Consider the following 22354-nt stretch of genomic DNA (forward strand, 5'->3'; position numbering starts at 1 on the left):
CAGAACAGCACCCCCTGGTGGATTAATTGAGAAACGCTCATTCCAACACATTAAATGTCAGTAGCAGCACTTTGTTCCAGTCAGACTAATGACAACGACAATAAAGCACATTTACAAAAGGAACTGAGAACTGGAATGGGATTATTAAGTACTCGTATCGGTACTCGGTATCGGCAAGTACTCAAATGTAAGTACTCGTACTCAGTCTGGAAAAAAGTGGTATCGGTGCATCCCTAGTAATAAATATATATTTTTGTATCGGAGATCCTCAGACTTTATTCTGGCTGTTATATTTTGCACTACTTACATTTTGAAGCAATGAAGGGTTGAACAATGGAGTTTGTGCAAGTCTTTTTTGCTCTTTTGTTTTTCTTTTTGCGTCAGATTGAATTGAAAAGTAAGAATGTTAGCACTTTTATATTACTTTTACTTTATACATTTTTATAGTGTTCAAATAAACTTTAAAGACCCACAACTGTTATGCTAAATTTATAACCTTTATAACCTTATAATCATTTATTAATATAATTCTCTGTAATTACCATTTTTCAGTGAAAATTGTGTATTTTCCTATGTTTAATTTACTGATCATGTGGGTGTTCATTAAAGCTCAGATTAAATACTAACAAATTATATCAAAACAGAGAAAACTGAAGCAAAAGTGACTTTTTCAGCAAACTCAATTACTGAACATAAAACAAGTGTCTACAGCTACTGTCATTTATCAAACTATATGGATTTTACTGATGAACAATGCTGTAGAAGTTGAATTATTTACATGTATTGATTGGATCAGTGGGTCATATATTCAGTTATTAAACATTTTAGATCAGAAGCAGCTGTTAAAGTGTTTGAGGGTTAAGAGATATCCAGTGTGCAATGCAATGCATAGTGCACAGTGCCATGCGCTGCAGTGGGAGGGGCCTATGAGGACTTCCCAGGAATTCTGGACTTGAGTTTCTCAGGAAGTATGAAACGTCCTGGACAGTACAAACAGACCTTAAGTATCTGTCTCGACAGAACTGGCTCTGAGTGTGTCCACTGGCTAATGTCTTTGTTTTTCAGCTAAAATGAATGACTTTTTGGGAAAATAACATCGAAATACAGAACCATTTTTTCCCATGTAGATCTTAACTGATTGATCAACATTGACTGTCTTTTTCTTGCTCCAAACAATTGTTATAAAATAAATACAAATAGAACTGTAAAAATAACACACTCCTATGAATATGAAACCACTCCACTTCTTTTTGTCCCCTCTTTTTTTAAATTATTATTCAGATTAAGACACCCCTTGCGTCATAAATGGTATATTATGTGCATAATTAGACAACTTCAAATCTACTGCTGTGAGAATAGACAAAGCCAATCATCTTTAAGTCTCCTTCTAGCCTAATTCCTTGCCTTCTTCAGTTTCAAATGCATGTTTATTGACATATTCTTATCTCACTCACAACAGGAAAATGAATTAATTGTTTATATTTGGTCAAATGGTTAATTAATGAATTAATAAGCAGTATAATCATCACCTCAAGTCATAATCTCTGCCAGGATGACTTCTTTACTTAATCTACACACTAATTTGCAGTTGTGGTGTCATTAAATTGGCCAGTTTAAGGGTGTGTAATGTGTACAAAGTCCTTGCCAGTGAAAAACATTTGTTTAGTGTGTTTTGCTTTGAGCCGTGTGGGCTAATAGATTAGTTTATGCAGTGATTTCCAGAATAATCTGGCCAAATTTCTTTCATCAAACAGTTTCCAAAGAGCTTGATTACCCACTGAGGGAGATCTGCGAGTCTGGAATGAGGACAGGACGACAGCGGATCTAAATGGAATTCAATCCGCTCTGCCAATCAAAAATAGATGAGCTTATATTAGAAATATCCTTCATTCTCAGACAGCTGTGATGAAAAAAAATAAAAAAAATAAAAATGCTTTGGTGTTTTGGTCTCCGAAAGCACCCACATGCATGATTCACTCATTCATTATTTTTTTCATTCATTCACACACATTTCATCCAAAAACACACCAAAATGTCAGATACTGGTGTCCTCCTTTTTACCTTGTGCTGAACTTTCGGTACTCTTTTTTTCTTGTGAATAATTGTGAATTGCTTGTCCTTTTCTAGGATTCTAGTTCATGCTTGGAAAAAACAAAAATAATCACACAGGCACACAGGAAGAATCTAAATGAAACCAAATCGTGACATAGCAGAAACCTCTTAGGCCCTGTCAATTTTCTTCCTATATTGTCCTATGCTGTTATTCAAAAAGGAAGCGAGAGAGGGAGGTGGAAAGCAGGAAAGGATGGAGGAGCATTATAAGTCCACTCATCCGGATGAAATGAGTGGATGGAGCAATCTAGTCGTGCTGAATGCATCGTCAGGCAGAGGCTGTCTCCATGCGGTCACACAAATGACAACATAAATCATTAACTCTCTGCCTTTTCTCCACTTGCTTTCTTTATTCTTTCTTTCATCTGGATGACTGAACTTAAAATGACCTTCCTCTCTCCTCTGCTCAGTACTTCATTTATCCCTTCTTTTGAAAAGATGGATGGACAGCGGCAGAGAGAGGGAATAGTGATGAAGTAGAAAGAGAAGGAGAGAGGGACAGATGATGTTTGGGTGAAAACTCTCTCACAGGCCTCCAAAGTCATCGGCTGAGTCACTCCTTTTTGTTGATGTAGTAACTTTTAGCTGTGAGCTGACACTGATGTGGCGTTTTGATGATAAAGCAAACGTCTGTAGGTCATTATGTAATATGAATTAATTTAACACTGTGCTGAAGTATTTGTATTAAAGCTGGCTCACATTGGTTCGCTTCCACATTCATCTGCTGAAAAGGGAACAATCAGTTAGTCATGATGCACGAGTTAACGCAACACAATGGACTTTTTCAGCCTTCAAACTATATTTTCAAGGTCATTTTGGTGGTACAACATCTCACAGAAGGTTCAGTTACACTTTCATCATCGCTCCAGAGCGTCTGTATCACTTGCACTGGCACTATCCAACCTCTGGTTTTGGGTTGTAACAAAAAGAACTACAAAATTAGACTGCTTTACGGCAGACGTCACATCCCCCTCCACCTTCAGAAGACAAGGCAGGTAAATGACGTTACAAGTGAAGGAAAGCTACAAACAAGCTAACGGTCATGGCTGAAGCAGCAAGAAAAGCAAAGAGGGTAAAGGTGGTGACCAAAGAAACAAAGAAAAGAAAGTGTAAGAGTGATAAAAGAAGAGGCTGGACTAAGGTGAATAATGGCCCAGCTTTGACTGGCTGGTGGGAGCTGAAAGAGGAGGAGGGATGCCCCACCCATGGAGACCTGGACCTGTTACTGCTGGACTGAAGTGTAAAGCTTACTATGTTTCAGGTTAATGTAAGCTGAATTTCCAACATTACAAATTGATCTTCGATTTTTTGTATTAGAATATGAATATGATGACCACACAAACAGTATTGTATTACAGTAAAACTATGTTCCCACAGTGAGCAGTCGGTTATAGGCTGTTATATAGTGTATGAGGGCCACATAAGAAAATAAAAACATATCACTACAAGAATAAAGTTGTAAAATATCTAGATAAAATCAGTTATTTTATGAGAATAATGTCCAATTCAAAAAGAGCCATAATTTTATGAGAATAAAGTCGTACCCACTTGTCACATAATGGAGAACTTAGAGCATTTTGTGAGGTTATACTTTAATTTGGGTTTATGCACAGTGAAATGCTGAGCCTATTAGCCCACCATCAACACATTATCATTAGTCTAAGGACTTCGAAGCCAGTTTGCACACGTTTGGGTTTGTTATGTCATAACAACAGAATGCATTTTGGAGCAAATTGCCTCTTTTGTGGAGGAGGAACTACCTGGAAGGTTTTCAATTACGTCATTATTCTCGTAATATTATGGCTTTATTCTTTAAATAGGATGACACATTATTCTCATAATATCATGACATCATTTTCATAAGATTATGGCTTTATTCTCACAATATTACAACTTTATTCTCGTAGTGACAAGTGTTTTTATTTTTCCTTTGTGGCCCTAATACACCATTCATTTCTGAAATTTTTACAAATAAAACAATAGGCTAGTGTTCGTATAAAATGCTATAAGGCTGCTGTACTTGGCCTGAAGACATGGATGAATGCACATTAATTGTCTTACCTCAGGAAGTTCGCCGGCATCAATGGGTTGTCAGCAAATGTGCAATTTCGATAGATGGATATAGATTTTATGACTGTTGTTACAGACAATTCCATTTCTTGACTTTAGGAGGACCCTGCGAGCAAAAGTTCATTCTTTAACCCATAAAGACTCAAATATTCACCATTGAAAAAAATCTTCTACTGACGTAAACTGTTTAATACCTGCTGATCCATTAATAATTAGTATAAAATGCAATTCATCATCATTTCATGGTCATCATATATGACCCATTTGGATGTTCAGAGGCTCCATAGTTACCATGGAAACACAGCATCTTCTGCAACATTGATTCCCCAGTAAAACCCATAGAGTTTGAATAATGACATTGGTTGGAGACACTTGTTTTATGTTCAGTTATTGACATCTTTGCTGAAAAAGTCACTTTTTCTTCAGTTTTCTCCGTTTCTGATATAATAACCCTTAATTTTAATCTGAGCTTTTATGAACATCTACATGATCAGTAAATTAAATATAGGAAAATATATGATTTTCACAAAAAAAAAAAAAAAAAATACAGAGAATAATGTTGTAATAAATGGTGATAAATTACTTAAGAAAGGTTAAATATAGAGAAAATTTTATTTGAGAACCATCACAAAAGTAGTACTGGGTCTTTATGGGTCAAACAAGTGTGATGTGGGAATTAAAAACTTTCAATGTGGATACGATTGATTCAAAGTGAAGTACATTCAGTGGCGTCATCTTGTCGGGGCATTCGAGGACATAGCCATGAAGAATTTTTAGTCCTGAATAATGTTCACATTAAGTGGTTTGTCCCTATATAAGTAAGCATCAGTAATAGAAGACAGCATTGTTGTAGTCGACTGCATCCAGTCTGTGCCATAATGCACAGGTAAGATCCACTTGCTCTACCTTTCCTCTCCCACTGTCTTTTCCGTTATTCTATTTTCTTCTCTTTAGCAACAAAATAACAGACACCTGCTGGAATGTGTAATATTTCCTGTCCTTCAGAGAGCAATAGTCAGGTGTCACATCCACATTTGCTTGTTTTTCTGAATGGAGCTGGCTGTCAGTGCGGTCTTAAAGTCAACTATAGTCTGTACATTCATTATCTTGAGTGTTTGATGCTTTTTACAGTGAAATATGCTAGAGAGGGATTAGGTTTTGTGTATTTAATAGGGTACAAAAGCTTCTATCTTTGCTATTGTTTGTCCGTTACTTTACAGTCGAGGCTAAACCCTGCTCATGCTCATTAGATCATGTGTTCACCATGTCTACACAGGTCACACACTTTGGTCATTTAGCCTTTTCTGTCTCTGATCTTCGATACGTTAAACCATAAAGCAAATGAAGAAGCAGATTCTTCCTCTTAAAAACGTTTGTCTGGTATTAAGCTGCAATATGTTATATGAGTGTGATGATAGAATCACACGCATCATTTCATATCATTCTTTTTTGTATCATGTTGCATCCTCAAACACCTACACAGCATGGATACAGGCAGGAATTTTGCATGAAGGTAGCACTAGCAAACATGGAGGAATCTGTGGCTTAGTTACCATGAAATGTGATGCAAAAGTTCTGAAAGTTGCAAAAATAAATGTGACCAAGTGGTTCCAGACATAACAAACCCCACCCCTCACACGTATTGTAGCTTATTTTGGCATGAATCCAGCTGATGTCATCATGTACAGTACAGGCCAAAAGTTTGGACACACCTTCTCACTCTTCGCATTTTCTTTATTTTCATGACTATTTTCATTGTAGAGCCTCACTGAAGGCATCAAAACTATGAATGAACACATGTGGAATTATGTACTTACCAAAAAAGTGTGAAATAACTGACAACATCTCTTATATTCTAGTTTCTTCAAAGTAGCCACCCTTAGCTCTGATGACTGCCTTGCACACTCTTGCTATTCTCTTGATGAGCTTCCAGAGGTAGTCACCTGAAATGGTTTCCACTTCATAGCTGTGCCTTGTCAGGGTTACTTAGTGGAATTTCTTGCCTTATTGATGGGGTTGGGACCATCAGTTGTGTTGTGCAGAAGTCAGGTTGATGCACAGCTGACAGCCCTATTGGACAACTGTTAGAATACATATTATGGCGAGAACCAATCAGCTAAGTAAAGACAAACGAGTGGCCATCATTACTTTAAGAAATGAAGGTCAGTCAGTCCGGAAAATTGCAAAACCTTTGAATGTGTCCCCAAGTGCAGTCGCAAAAACCATCAAGCACTCCAACGAAACTGGTTCACATGAGGACCGCCCCAGGAAAGGAAGACCAAGAGTCACCTCTGATGCTGAAGATAAGTTCATGTCACCAGCCTCAGAAATCGCAAATTAACAGCAGCTCAGATTAGAGACCAGATGAATACCACACAGAGCTCTAGCAGCAGACACATCTCTACAACAACTGTTAAGAGGAGACTGCGTGAATCAGGCCTTCATGGTCAAATAGCTGCTAGGAAACCACTGCTAAGGAGAGGCAACAAACAGAAGAGATTTATTTTGGCCAAGAAACCCAAGGAATGGACATTAGACCAGTGGAAATCTGTGCTTTGGTCTGATGAGTCCAAATTTGAGATCTTTGGATCCAACCGCCGTGTCTTTGTGCGACGCAGAAAAGGTGAACGGGTGGATGCTACATGCCTGGTTCCCACCGTGAAGCATGGAGGGGGAGGTGTGATGGTGTGGGGGTGCTTTGCTGGTGACGCTGTTGGGGATTTATTCAAGATTGAAGGCAACCTGAATCAGCATGGCTACCACAGCATCCTGAAGTGACATGCCATTCCATCCGGTTTGCGTTTAGTTGGACCATTATTTATGTTTCAACAGGACAATGACCCCAAACACACCTCCAGGCTGTGTGAGGGATATTTGACCAAGAAGGAGAGTGATGGAGTGCTGCGCCAGATGACCTGGCCTCCACAGTCACCGGACTTGAACCCAACCAAGATGGTTTGGTTGAGCTGGACCGCAGAAGAGTGAAGGCAAAAGGGCCAACAAGTGCTAAGCATCTCTGGGAACTTCTTCAAGACTGTTAGGAAACCATTTCAGGTGACTACCTCTTGATGCTCATCAAGAGAATGCCAAGAGTGTGCAAAGCAGTCATCAGAGCTAAGGGTGGCTACTTTGAAGAAACTAGAATATAAGAGATGTTTTCAGTTATTTCACACTTTTTTGTTAAGTACATAATTCCACATGTGTTCATTCATAGTTTTGATGCCTTCAGTGAGGATCTACAATGTAAATAGTCATGAAAATAAAGAAAATGCGAAGAATGAGAAGGTGTGTCCAAACTTTTGGCCTGTACTGTATATGCGTGATGTCAGCATATCAATTGCCTCTATATATGTGCCAAGTTTGAAGTAAATTGAAACAAAATTGATGTTTTTTATAGACATTTGAAATTTCACTCATATGTAAATGGCAGATGAAAAAATATTTAAAAATTCATAAAAAATTTGAACTTTGACCAAATTTTCCCAAAATGTAACCACCTCTTTTCTGGGTCACTGGCAATCTATAAACCCAGTTTGGTATGAATTCAACCAATAATTTTGCTGCTACTGACATTTGAAATGTTGCCCATTATAAGTAAATAGAAAAAAAAAGATTTTAAAAATTCATAAAAGAATTTGAACTTTAACCTACTGTTCCCAAAATGTAATCAGATCTATTCTGGGTCACTGGCAATCTATAAACCCAATTTGGCATGAATTCAGCCAATAGTTTTGCTGCTAGAGTGTTAACAAATAAACAAAGAAACAAACAAACTGAACCAAAGATAATACCCCCTGCCTCCGTTTGTGTGTTTAATAAACCTGCGAATAAACTAGGCTTTTGTGTTGCATCTCCAACAGGTGGCACCATAGGCTACATTGCACATTACTCATAAAGAGAGCAGAAGAAGCAGAGCCTTTTCTTGTTGCATCTATTAGGAATACTTTTAATCTGTTGGTCTAACAGACACGTTTTCATATTTAAAAATATATAGATTTAATATAAGATGAATGCAACACAGTAAACAGCTGATCACACGAGTTAAATGTTTGCCAGGTCAGAATTTTTTCAAAAAGCTTTTTCTATTTCCACTTATGAATATTTACTCTTTTTCCAAAAAAAAAAAAAAAAAAAAAAAAAAAAGGCAGAAACCACCTCAATTAAGGAAATTGCTTCTATAAACATTTTCCTGTGTGAAATTTCAAAATGCACATTATGTTTATGTAAATACGTGTAGTGTGACTCTGAACAGGGTCATTCTGAACTGAGCTGAGGTGAGTTAGTGTAAAATGCTCTAACGTCTTAAAAATCTAAAACCTGCAGGAGGAAGGAACTATACCTTCCTTCAGTTTTTGAATTTCACTTTATAAGCAACATATAGCCCTCCCATGCACCGAATACTTGGAAATAGAATATGCTGTTAAAGGTTTTATAAGGAAGATTAACCTGGGCTCTGTCCCTGATGGGTAACAGCTCCTGAGTGGAATAACAGAGGATGCTTACGTGGATGAAGATGGCTTGTAAATTTAGAGGAAATCAGTAATATTTGGAGTTATCTGTTGACTTTTTTACAAAATGAAATATTCGCATTATGAAATTGTACATAGTAAAGTGACCCTAGCATTTTTGAAGTTTGTGTTGGTTTCTTTCATCAGCTGATACTGTAGCTCAAGTTTTTTTCAACTATATTTACTGTTTGCTGGTAATTTACATTTGTATTTTATCTTCATTTCCAAAAAACTGCAAACCACACCAATACAGTGCCAGAGTTATAATAGCTGCCAAGCTATATATACTGCCATCTGCTGAAAAAACCCTGAAGCCAACAGATGAAACGGTGCCAGAACTCGGTTATATGTGGGGATGCCATTACTCCTCTGATTCCAAGTGAAGCTTTTTTTCCTTCCAGGACTAACATGACTTTGCACAACTTGGCAGCCTGCACCCATTTCTAACTACACCTTTTCCTCACCTCACTTTATGAGATCCTAATTCCTAATTCCTGACAAACTCTGTCATGAATAACTTATTCAAAACTAGAAACAAAACAAAGAGAAACATATAGATACGCAGCATTTGATCTGCAGTGTGTGAGATTTGGACACTCTAACACAGTGATTGTAGATATCTTTTTATGATAGTTTGTGACGTACACTATGTAAAACATGGCTCATAACAGAATAAAGAAGCTTTTGCTGCTCTGGATGCTGCTCTGAGGTTCTTCAAATGTTAACTATATCATACATTTTAGAGTGACCAGTGATTATTTTGCATAATTGTTAGCATTTTTTCCATTCATCTACAAGTTTAGTGATAATTAATGACCGGTAACTGTAAAGTTGCAGGTGGCTATGGTTCCCACAAATAAAACACAAAAGGCCCTCATTAGAACCACTGTTTGTGTTGTGTTTGTTTTTGACTTTTTCATTAAAATGGCCGTAACTTTAGTCTGCACTGAAGAGGAATAGGTGACAGTAATGTTCATTAACACTGTATGCCACCTGCTATTAAATGTAATATTTAAGAAGAGAAAGTCTGTCTACTTTGATGTGATTATCCACTAATGAAAACATAATCATGAATAATATATTGAACTGTTTACAATTAGAGCCTCTTAAATCTTACACACTAGACCTTTAGAAGCAGATGCATGAGCAGAAAAGTCACATTTCCATCACTGTTTCTGCACCATTTTTGTTTCTAAGTGGAGATTTAGCACCACATGCTGTTTATCTCAAGGCGCTTAACTTTTAATTCTTCATATTTTTCCTTTGAAATATTTGTTTACAAAGAATAAAAAGCAAAGAGAATTGGATTTTACCTATATATTCCTATACACATGTATATGTATGTATTATTAAAAGTAATATTACATTGGCAGAATTTTTTTTTTTTTTAATTGATACTTAAAATTCATGATTTTTCATAAACATACCAGATTTGGAGTTTAAATAGACTTGATTAAATGCAATCAAAATGACAATCTCACTCTTTACCATTATATACTCAGTGCCAATGAAAACGCAACACGTGAATGTGTTTTATTGTTCCTGAGCTGCATCAATATGTTTAAGTTTCACCTGTATAAGATAATCCCAGACAATTTCTTACCAACCTGAGACGGGTTGAGCTATTGTCACGCTTGAATGAACTTGTCTGCATTCATAAGACTTGTTTTTCTCATTGCTCAGCAATGAACAGCTCAACTTAAGGAATTGTGGTCAGTTAAGGAGTGGTCATGTTCTGTATATAAAGCCAAGCTGAAAAGCACAAAAATCATTTGCAATAACTCAGCGATGCCTAGACTGACACGTGACCAAAGATGCCATCCTATGGGGCTCCTGAGTGATATTTTGATTTTTTTTAATATGGTCTACATAAACTGTAAATGCTACACTTGGGTCTGAATTCTTCATTAATTCAACTCCACACGTCCATCTTTTTACCCTATTTCTGAGTAATGACACCAAAAAGGTTGTTTTGAGCACCGGCCCTTTAAATGCAAATGAGCCACTTCATGCCCCACCCCCTCCAGGTTGTTGGCTGTGCTGCTCTGTCCCATTCAACCACTTGTGTTCATTAATACAACCAACAACTGAACATTTTAGGTAATCAGATGGATGTTGGATGTATGTTTTTCTGAATTTCCATCCGGCTCTGCTGCCTTCAGCTCCTAATTTGAGTGTTTTCTTGCTCCTGGTGCAGTGGGTTTCAAATCCAAAATCATTATTCTTTAACAACCTACATGTAAGCACCAAATGTGCTGTTGACACTTATTAGACCATTAAAGGAGTGATATTTTGCTTTTTACCTCTGCCAAGAAAGTTATGTTTTTGCGGGCGTTGGTTTGTCTGTCCGTCTGTGTGCAAGATAATTCAAAAAGTTATGGATGGATTTGGATGAAAATTTCAGGAAATGTTGATACTGGCACAAGAAACAAATGATTACATTTTGGTGGTGATGGGGGGGGGGGCACTGATCTGCCTTGGCGGAGGTCTGTGCTCTCCGAGTGCTTTTCTACTTTAAAATGGAATTATGCATTTTAAAACATTTCCCCGTGGTCTACATAAACTGTAAATGCTATGTTTGGGAATGAATTCTTCATTAATTCAGCTCCACAGGTCCATCTTCAACCCTATTTCTGCGTAATGACACCAGAAAGGTCATTTTGAGCGCTGGCCCTTTAAATGCAAATTCAGGCCCCTCCCCCTCCAGGTTGTTGACTGTGCTATTCTGTCCCAGTCAACCAACAACTGAACATTTTAGGTAATCGGCTCTCGGAGAAATGTTCGTTGGAAGTCTTGACCTTATATGTGCAAGTGTTGTGACATAACTAGTTGTAAACGTAACAAATTAAACAGGAATTAAAAGGGGTTGTAGAAATCCACTTGATTTTTGCCAAATGAATATAAAGATAGCTTTGCAGCACCTGGAGGGTTCAAACTGAAACTTTACGAACTGTGAGGGTCCAAATACACAAATAAATGAACCAAAGACTAATAAAAGTGGGTTTAGCAAAATATGACCTCTTTGATGAATAGAACTGAAAACCAAAATGACAATGGGAAGATGCTGTACCCATGTTGTTTTCTGACCTCATGTTCAGACTAAACCTCAGGCTGAAGGATGGATCTTAGCGGGTGGGAGAGGCTGACTATCCCAGCTGGCGAGTCTGTGATGAGGCCAGGACCTGCGTGGATCTCCCTCCTTTGTTTTGTGCTGTCAGGGCTGTGAACCATATGTTAGAGGACAGCAGCTCAATCTGCTCCAATTAGACCTCCTACCAGGCCACAGCAGAGGTTGGATAAGCAGACGATGCCGTAGATGTCTGAGTGTGCATATGTCTGTCAGCGGGGGGCGGTGTGGGGGGGGGGCCTTAACAGCTGCATAGATGTAAGTTTGGTTAATGGGTTAGGGCAGAGATGGAAGGAGAGTCAGAGGCGTGACCCTTTATCAATGACCAGAATTTATTTCTTGTTCATAATAGTCTAGTTCCACCGGTGACCCATCAAAGCATGGTTGTCATAGTTACTTAGGGACTATAAGCTACAATAAAAATTTTCAATTAAAAACGTGGCAAATCGAGCTTGAGATTTTGTCTGAATTGCCTTTCCCAAACATATGGTCAGGACCCAAAAAGGATCATAAATGTTGGAATGAAATACATAGAAATAATGTATAGAATTAAGATGGGGGTGTTAGAGTAGAGTAGAGTCTTTATTATCATTACATAAGTGCAATTAAATTGGATGCAATTCCTTGGTGTAAAAATATGAGAGATATTGGTTTTCTTAAAATGAATAATAAAATATTACAAATATTCTCTAGAAATGGAAAGTGGAGCAAACAGCAAAACAAGATATATGACCCTTATTTCCTCAGAATATATTGAGGTGAAGGCCTCATTCATAATATAACAGAAAACTGGAAAATAGTGATGATAAACCTTTGCTTCTGTAAACAACAAAAACTTAATAATAAAAAAAAAACAAAAAACTGAAAACAGTTATATTCAGAAGATGGGTATTTAATGGTGATAAAAGCAAAATAAACAATAAAATATTCAATAAAATAATAAAAACCAGTGAAGAATATAGAAATCATTTAAATGAGCTAAACCAAGAACAATTATTATTATCCACTTTATCCACTATCATTGATCCAACTCCATGGGTTTTACTGGTGAATCAATGTTGTAGAAGATAACAGTGTTTCCATGGTAACTACAGTGCTTCCAAACGTCCAAATGGGTCATATCTGATGACCATGAAAAGATGACAAACTGCATTTTACACCAATTATTTGCATGATAATTAGTGGATCAACAGGTATTAAACATTTTAAATCAATAGTTGGTTTTGGTCGCTGATGGATGTTTGGGTCTTTATGGGTTAATATCTCCAAAATGAAGAAGCATTACCATTACTGCAAAACACTACTGCAAACTAGCCCATGAGAAACTGTGTTAAGACGCTGTGGATGTTGTCATTTAATGTCTATGAGCCATGTCAATGGGTCTGTAAAAACCTACAGCACTTCTGCCTCCAGTGTCTGATGATTAGTAGCAGAGCAAATATAACATACACGCAAATGGAAATGTAATTGTTGTCGGATATAAAATACATAAAAACTGAACAAAACAGTGACACTCATTCATTCTGCCTCAGGGCAAATGGAACGCCTCGCTCCTCTAATTCTATACGTTATAGAGCACTGAATGAGGTTGGAAGAGTCTAAAAAATGTGCATTATGATGTAAAGGGGGAAATAATTTAGATGTTTAACTACCCATGGAGATGCAGAGAGGCTGTGAACAATGACTATTATATGATAAAGGAACTAAAACCATGAACTCAGGATAAAAATCATAACATCACTTTATTACTTTCATGGCTTTAATTGTAATTCTTTAAAAAAGAAAAAAGAAAAAAAAAAAGGGTTGATTCGTCTAGAAACAGACAACTGAACTTGAGGGATTAAAGTTTGCCTTTGTTGTATTAGTACAGTTATTACAGTTAGTCTTATGATGTGGGAGAAACTGAAAGGACAAAAGGAAAGAGAATCATTTTACCTTGTTAAATGTTCATGCTTTCAAGGATACTACTTTGCTTCACAGTGATAAATCCCCTCAAGGCTGAAATTCACATCTACTGCATCAGACTTTATCATCTGTAAAGCAAGCACAGATTTCTGTTTTTAAATCTTCTGATGAAAAAACCCATCTCGAATGTCTTTAAAAAAGGGTTTTACACGACTAATCAGCTCCCTGAAGATGTATCCGCCCACAGCTGCGGCGGTAAAATCTGTTTTATTTTCTGATGTGGATTTGAGTTCAATTAATGTTGTGTTTTTAATCCTTTGCTCTTCTAGACAGACTGAGACACCTGAGAGGCAGAGGGGAACAGGTCAAACAAACAAGGTTAAATGACTAATATTTCAGTTTCAGCATCTCCTTATCCTATTTTACAGACAGACAGACAGACAGACAGACAGACAGATAGATAGATAGACAGATAAATAGTGTAAGCATAAAGGTTACAAGATACAATCAAACAAGTGGTGCCAGGCACAACAAACCCTGCCCCTCACACATATTGTAGCTTTTTTTGGCATCAGTCCATCTGATGTCATCATGTCTATGCGTCTGCTGATGTCAGAATATCAATTGCCTCTATATATGTGCCAAGTCTGAAGTACATTGAAACAAAATTTTTGTTTTTATAGACATGTGAAATTTTGCCCGTTATAAATAAATGGGAGAAGAAAAAGATTTTAAAAATTCATTAAAAAATTTGAACTTTGGCCTACTTTTCCCAAAATGTAATGACATCTTTTCGGTGTCACTGGCAATCTAGAAACCCAGTTTGGTATGAATTCAACCAATAGCTTTGCTGCTACAGGCATGTGAAATTTTGCCCATTATAAGTAAATCGAGAAAAAAAAAGATTAAAAAAATTCATAAAAAATGTAAACTTTGACCTACTTTTCCCAATATGTAATGACATCTTTTCAGTGTCACTGGCAATCTAGAAACCCAATTTGGTACGAATTCAACCAATAGTTTTGCTGCTAGAGTGTTAACAAACAAACAAACCGAACCAAAAATAATACCCCTTGGCTGCCCTTCGGGGGGCAGGGTAATTAAAGTCAAAGATATAAACAGTATAAAAGTATAAAAATGTAAAAGCAGTGTAAAAAACAATTAAAAGATAATAGCACAGAGGCTTGAAATAAATATCTAAAAATAAATACTATCCACAAATTGCACATAAGGATATTACACATGAGAACTTTGCACACTTTGCAGTTTCTCTTTCACTCTGTGGAACCTTTCAGTATCAGCTCTTTGTTTTGTTCATACAAGCAGATTTGTAGTTGTGTATAGGTTTCCTCAGTTCCAACAAACTAATCATACTCATAATCTGTTGTTCCTAGCACCTTTTTAAGATGCATGGTGTTGATACCCTCAGAAGACCTAAACTTATTGGGTCGGACGGTGAAAAGTGAATGTTGTTGCATCAGCGGATTATACAGCCCTTTAATCGTCTTTAGAAAAATTAACCTTATCAGACAAATCCGTAGCTGAATAATTGCTTTAGCTGATTCCCTCCCCTCATCTCCTGGTGTGTTGTTTTCTCAGCGGGGCCCTGGGTCCGAGTCCACCAAGGCCACCTCCTAATGTGCGTGATGATGCTGAATAGTGTAATATTAAGCACCACATTTAGTGGACCCGCTCACCCCTGCTGTGTGATTGATGGTTTTGGTGTCCATTAGGAGTCATGAAAGGCAAATTCACGGTGAGATCAAATAAGTTGAGGTCTGAAAGTGCTGTTTTTGCCTCGACAGGCAGCAGATTGCTTCTATTAATTATCACTCCGACAGCAATCTGCTTCTACAAACTGATTACCCGGACTAAAACAAAAGCATCATTAAGCAGGTGAAATTTTCATGACACTCCATTTTTTTTCTGTGTGTTTCTGTTGTTTATGAGCATATTTGTGTGTAATTCTTATGTCTGAGTATGATAGAAGAGAGGGAAGGCTGAATTTAAAGATAAATTCAAAGTGGAATGGGCTGATTTTTTATTCATTTATTTATTTTACTGATGGAAACATTAATAACACATCATGCAAATCACCAGAGTGAATATTTGTAGCAGCCCTGATTCTCAGACACACTGCCTAACCATCTTAAATCCATACTATATGTCCCACTAATATGGACATTTTTCCACAGAAACACCTCTCCCCCCTTTCCCCCTAAATAAAAATAAATAAATAAATACACTAAAACCTTCAGTCAAACCCTTGTTTCAGCAGGAGATGCAGATGCTTTAGTCATGAAGTAGATCAGCAATGAAAGTTGGGGTTTATTGCAGTGCATGTGTCCATTTCCAAAGGTGACTGTGATCTACTGCAGATAATACATGGATTCATACACATGTATGAACTGTATGTGATGTTTCAGAGCCATCACATACTGGTAGTCAGGATAGGGTCGAGTAACCCCTTTATGAGGACAAAGAAGGTCAGAAAATGAATGAATGAATGAATGAATGAATGATGTTTCAGGTGCGTGTTCATTTCACAAAACGACATGTGTGCATCGGGGTGTGACACCATTGTTTTCTAATCTCTTCATTGTTCTTGGCCATATGGGTCCACACGCACACACACACACACACACACACACACACACACACACACACACCACACACAAACACACACACACACACACACACACACTCACACAAAATCTTCAATTTGGAAGGCATTTTCCAAAACACAGAGACGGCTTAAACAGAGAAAATGAACATTTCACAAAATATTCTTATCAAGCCATTAATAGCCATTAGCAATTAATATTATTCTATATTATTCTAGTACAGTACGTATATACCTAGCATTAGTACCATAATTCATAATAAACAAACCAAATGTTCAGAGGTGGAGGAACAACAGATCATCATTACTAATTTATGTACACAAATTCATCAAGTTTTGAAGACTTTTACTCTCCATCTTTGATTTATAAAACGTGCTAACTACAGTATATTATACATCAACATGTTATTGTCTCTCTCTAGTTTAGTTAGAATGAAATATGAGCCGACACAGACACAATAGGAGTTTATATGATATAAGGTCAGGATGTATTCATACTTTCAGTCAATCATATAAACAGCTTTGTTAATGCTCAATTAGCATAGAGGTACTGTAATTATTATGGGGTGTATGTGACTATTGATAACCTGGAAAAAGTTGTACTATTACTTTTACTTCTGCATGATTCATACACTGAAAAACTAAAAGAAATATATGAAAAGATCATTTCAATTTATACAAGTTATACAGTGCAACTGGGATGGGTATGAATATTTGAATTACCAACACAACACATCATCTGAGCCCCAATTAATCCTGTTGCACGTTTATACTTTTAGATATAATTATTCAAGTCCAAGTATTAAAACCAATTTACTCATATTTATACACTTAAGACTTGTATATATATATATATATATATATATATATATATATATATATATATATATATAATGACTAATTGCCTATAGCCAACATTTCCAACTTGCTTATTGAGTATTTTTAATGTTTTGCTTAAATTGGGTGTAAAAGTAAATTAATTAATTAATTAAAAAACAAAGTCAACTTTATCCTCAAGGGATTTTTGCAAAGAAAGCATCCAATTATTAATGTGAAACTCTAAGTCAGGTGGGGGGTGGGGAGGTGGGAGTGATATTGTTGTGTGTCCGTTGGGGGTGGGGGGTGTATCATCCACCACATCGTCTGCCCCCCACTTTCCCTTTCTCAGTTTTATCTTCACGTCCTCCACATACAGGTCCATTGCGTTACTTGTAAAATTACGTTGTGAGGTCCGTGACTGGGGGGTGGGGGGTCGCAACTTTGTTTTCAGGGGGCAACAGGTAGTCAATGATAAGGTAATGGGAGTTTCACTTTCACGTTTTCACAGCTTTATCTACACAACTACATAACCCACCACGTTCTCCACATATCGGTCTGTCATGTTACATGTAGAATTACACCCCCACCCACCCCACCCCCAGTCCCACAAATCTCAGAGTCCCACAAATTTCAGGCATAGGATCATGATGCCATTAGTAGGGTTCAAAAAAGGTTGAGAAACCCTGCTCTAGGTATTTTTCCATCCATATAATTTTGTTCATTGTTTTCATTTTGCACTTAAAACCCCAAAACTTACCAAAAAAAAGTATCATGAAATATCATACACATGTTTTTGTGTGTGGAGGAGTCAGAAAAGTTTATCAATAAAAGATAAACTGATCTCTCTTGGTGGAGGTCTGTGCTCTCTGAGTGCTTTTCTAGCTTGTAAATGTAAAGATTTTCATTTTTTTTTTTTTTTTTTAACTTTTTTTACCCTAAAACAAAAAGAAAAAATTGGGGTTGTCATTATTTATTGGTTGTTAGGATAGTATTTTACTGGTCCGAAGCACTTGAATATAAAAATAATTTTGACACACTCGACTGTTAATATCGTCAGTGTAATTTTAGCATTTCACAAATTTGTCCCAGGGGCTGGATTGGACCCTTTGGTGGGCTGGTTTTGGCCTCCGGGCCGTATGTTTGCCACCTGTGCTGTAGAGGATACTGGTCATTTTTGTTGTTAATCAGACTCTTAAGTTGTCTGTAAAGAATGATTCAGAAAGAAAAGCCTGCATCGTGTCTTGCAGAGTAAAAATACTGCACTATAGGCTGTGGTGTATGTTGAGGACATAATGCAAGCTCCCCTAAACTGAAGCAGACATTGCTTTTCCTTCACACATCACACCTCAGTGTTTCCCGGGAGGAAACTCCCATGAAAACACTGTCAATTGAAAAGGGTGAAGAGACCTCAGATAGAATGAGTGAAAATGATTCTGAACCAGAAGTGAGGGTATATCCAAAGACACAGCCTGAATCAGCAATGATGAAAGTGAAATGAGAATGTGAAATGTATGCAACCAGCTGAAAGTTATATTGAATAAGCAGAGACTGAAGACCAATAATAGCATTCTTTAGCTCAAACTAGCAGTCACTGCTATCCATCAGCTGCTCTGTTTACCAGGTAAGGGGAGGCAGCTTTGGTTCAGGGAGAAGCTGTTGTTTTGTCTGCTTTCACTTTATTTGTACAGTGTTGTTTCCTGCAAAAGATGGACGGTGTTTTCCCAAGTATCTGTTGCAATCTTCCTTTCTGTTGCACCAGGCCTGGGCTTTAGCTGCAGTCCATCATTTTAATGGATACACTCAGCCTTTTTGGTCATGCAGTAGCTGTTGACAGTGTTGGTTGGAGGTGGATTGATTCAGTGTGTTTCTCATCATGCTGTGTCATGTCATGACTGTTAAACATTAATGATCAATTGACAGACCAGGAATCAAGTATCCTTTACAGGATCTCAGCCTGTCAAGGTTACTCTTACTCATGCAAGGCAAATTTATTTGTATAGCACCATTCATACACAAGGCAATTCATAGTGCTTTCCAAAGGCATAGAAACAAATAAAATTACATTGGACAATAGCAGAATAAAACATTTAGCAAAAGGAAAGTGCAGAAAAGATGCTCCATTCCGGTGGAAACCACCACCCCTGGGGTTATCTGCCTCATCGTGAACACAGTTTGCAACTTGTGCTCCCAGGGACTCAAAGAATCCCAGAGGCTCAACCGGTTGTCAACAGCTTCTCTGCGAACAGCAGGTTAACCCTGCTGTCCTGGGCCTGAAAAACCTTGAAGCCCAGTCCGGTTGTTCCCCCTACACAAATTGTGAAACCCTGGCAGCGGTCCGAACTGCCTGATAGCACCTTTAAACCTGGTATATCACACACTTTTTAGACCTGAGTGATGGAAAGAAAGAAATTAAAACAAGAATAATAGACTGTTAAAACAAAAGCTAAAAACAGTCTTCATTAAAATTAAGAATTTAAAGTTAAATCAATCAAAACAGTTAAAATTGTGAGTTGCAGTGCAGGTATTAGAACTGGAAAAAAAAAAAACTCTAATCAAAGGCAGCTGTAAACAAATGAGTCTTTAACCTTGATTTAAAAGAACTGAGAGTTTCAGCAGACTTGCAGTTTTCTGGTACTGTGTTCCAGATGTGTGGAGCATAAAAACTAAAAGTTGCTTCTCCCTGTTTGGTTCTGACTCTGGGGACAGAGAGCAAGCCTGTGCCAGAGGACCTGAGTGGTGTTGATGGTTCATGCAGTAAAAGGAGGTCACTGATGGATTTGGGCCCCGAACCATTCAGAGCTTTATAAACTAACAAAAGTATTTTAAAGTTTATCCTCTGAGAGACAGGAAGCCAGTGTAAAGACCTCAGAACTGGTGTGATATGGTCAACTTTTTTGGTTCTAGTGAGGACTAGAGCAGCAGCATTGTAGATCAGCTGCAGTTGTTTGATGGACTTTATAGTCAGACCTGTAAAGACATTGTTGCAGTCATCTAATCGACTGAAGATAAATGAGTGAACCAGTTTTTCTGCTGAGACGTAAGTCCTTAAATTCTAGAGATATTCTTCAGGTGGTAATGAGCTGTCTTTGTAATGGTCTTAATGTGGTTTGGAAAGTTCAGGTCTGTGTCCATGACTACACCCAGATTTCTGGCCTGACATTTGTTTTTTAGTTATAATAATTGAAGCTCTGTGCTGACTTTTGATCGCTCTTCTTTTGGTCCAAAAACAACTACCTCTGTTTTGTTCATGTTTAGATGAAGGAAATTATGGCACATCCATTCATTTATTTGCTGTATTCATTTACCCAGGACCTGTATGGGACCATGGTCATTTGATGACACTGAGATATAAAGCTGTGTGTCATCGGTGCAATTATAATAGCTTATTTTGTTGTGTCTTCTGATCTGAGCCAGTGCAAGCATGTAGATATTAAATAAAAGAGGTCCCAGGATGGAGCCTTGGGGAACTCCACACGTTATTTGTCTCTATTCAGATTTAAAATTACCTATTGACACAAAATAGTCCCCATCTTTCAGATAAGAAGCAAACCAATCTAGTGCTGTGCCAGAGTGTTGCACCCAGTTTTCCAATTGGTCCAGTAATGTACTACAGTCAACAGTGTTAAATGCTGCACTGAGATCCAACAATATTAGGACAGAGGTTCTGCCGCAGTCTGAGTTTAAGCGGATGTCATTAAACACTTTGACCAAAGCGGTCTCAGTGCTGTGGTGAGCTCTGAAACCCAACTGGAAAGTATCCAAGCAGTTGTTTAGGGTTAAAAAGTTATTTAACTGTTCAAGACAGCTTTTTCAATAACTTTGCTTAGAAGTGGCAGTTTTGATACAGGCCTGTAATTTTGCATAAAGTTTTAGTCCAAATTTTTCTTTTTCAGCAGAGGTTTGATGACTGCTGTTTTTTACCCCTCAGCCGAGGGGTATTGTAATCATTTTGTCATCTTGTCTGTCTGCCCATCTGTCCATTCAATGACATAATTGCATTATCTGAAGAATGCACTGAGATATCTGCAACAAATGTATACTGTGGATACATCTTGGCATGGAGCAGAAGCCTTTTGAAAATAGGTCAACTTGACCTACTTTTTCAAGGTCAAATGGCCTCGTGCAGTTATAATATCTGAGTACTTTAAAATATAAATATTTATGTAATAAGTTTTACACAAAGACAATCTAATCTAAATTATAGGGCAGTAACTTTTGACAGAAGTTCACTCAATATGTGGCCGAGGGGGATTAAAAGTGCGCTACATGTTATATTAATGCCTGAAGGATCATGCCTGATAAAAGAGACAAGTTTATGATTTGGATCAAATCAGATGCCTCAGCCTCTGAAACTGTTTTGAAAAAAGTTGTTGGCAAAATATGTAGACAGTAGGAGGAGTTCAGTTGTTGTATGATATCAATCAATCTATCAATCTATCAATCAAATGTTATTTATATAGCACCAAATCATACGAAAAGTTATCTCATGACACTTTACATAAAGAGAGAGAAATTAGTTTTGAAAGGACACAGCACAAAACCTGGATTCAAAGTTGATGTACTGACTGATTTTCTTGTTTCCCAGATTTTCTCTTTAAAGAAGGTGGCAAATTCATTGCAGGCTCTGGTGGACTGAAGTTCAGGAGCTGCAGCTACAGGAGGGTTTGTTAATCTGTCAACTGTAGCAGATAAAGCACGCGCATTATTTTTTATTTTTGGTGATGACTTCAGAAAAGAAAAACTGCCATGTATTCTTCAGTTTTAAATTGTAATTATGGAATCTCTCCTTGTAGACGTTATAATGGACCTGCAGGTTTGTCTTTCTCCACCTTCGTTCAGCTTCACGACACTTTTTTTTAACTCCTGACCAGCGTCTCTTTTGTTCATGACAATTTTTTCTTACTGGACATAGCCTTCACTTCAGTGGGAGCAATGGAATCAATTATATTTGAAATCTTGGAGTCGAATTGATTTGTCAGTTCATTCACTGAGCCACAGGACAGTGGAGAGATGAAAGAAAAAAACCTGATTAAAAATTTCACTTGTGTTTTCTGTGATAAACCTCTTAGTTGTTATTTTCTTTGGTTAGTTGTGTGCATGGAAATGGAGCTCTCAAAGAAAACAGTGGAATGATCAGACAACTACCCTGGAAATGTGTAAACCCTTTAAAATTACCTAGTCCAAAATGTG

At 37.3% G+C, this 22354-nt stretch overlaps 1 protein-coding gene across 1 annotated transcript in view; it reads left to right on the forward strand.

Moving 5' to 3' along the window:
* The window catches only part of LOC115430713 (matrix metalloproteinase-17-like), a 140704-nt gene that overhangs the window by 71679 nt on the left and 46671 nt on the right, over positions 1–22354 (forward strand). The gene's annotated exons all lie outside the window — the stretch shown is intronic.

The sequence above is a fragment of the Sphaeramia orbicularis genome, chromosome 12, assembly GCF_902148855.1.
Source record: "Sphaeramia orbicularis chromosome 12, fSphaOr1.1, whole genome shotgun sequence".
In the NCBI taxonomy this organism is placed as follows: Eukaryota; Metazoa; Chordata; class Actinopteri; order Kurtiformes; family Apogonidae; genus Sphaeramia; species Sphaeramia orbicularis.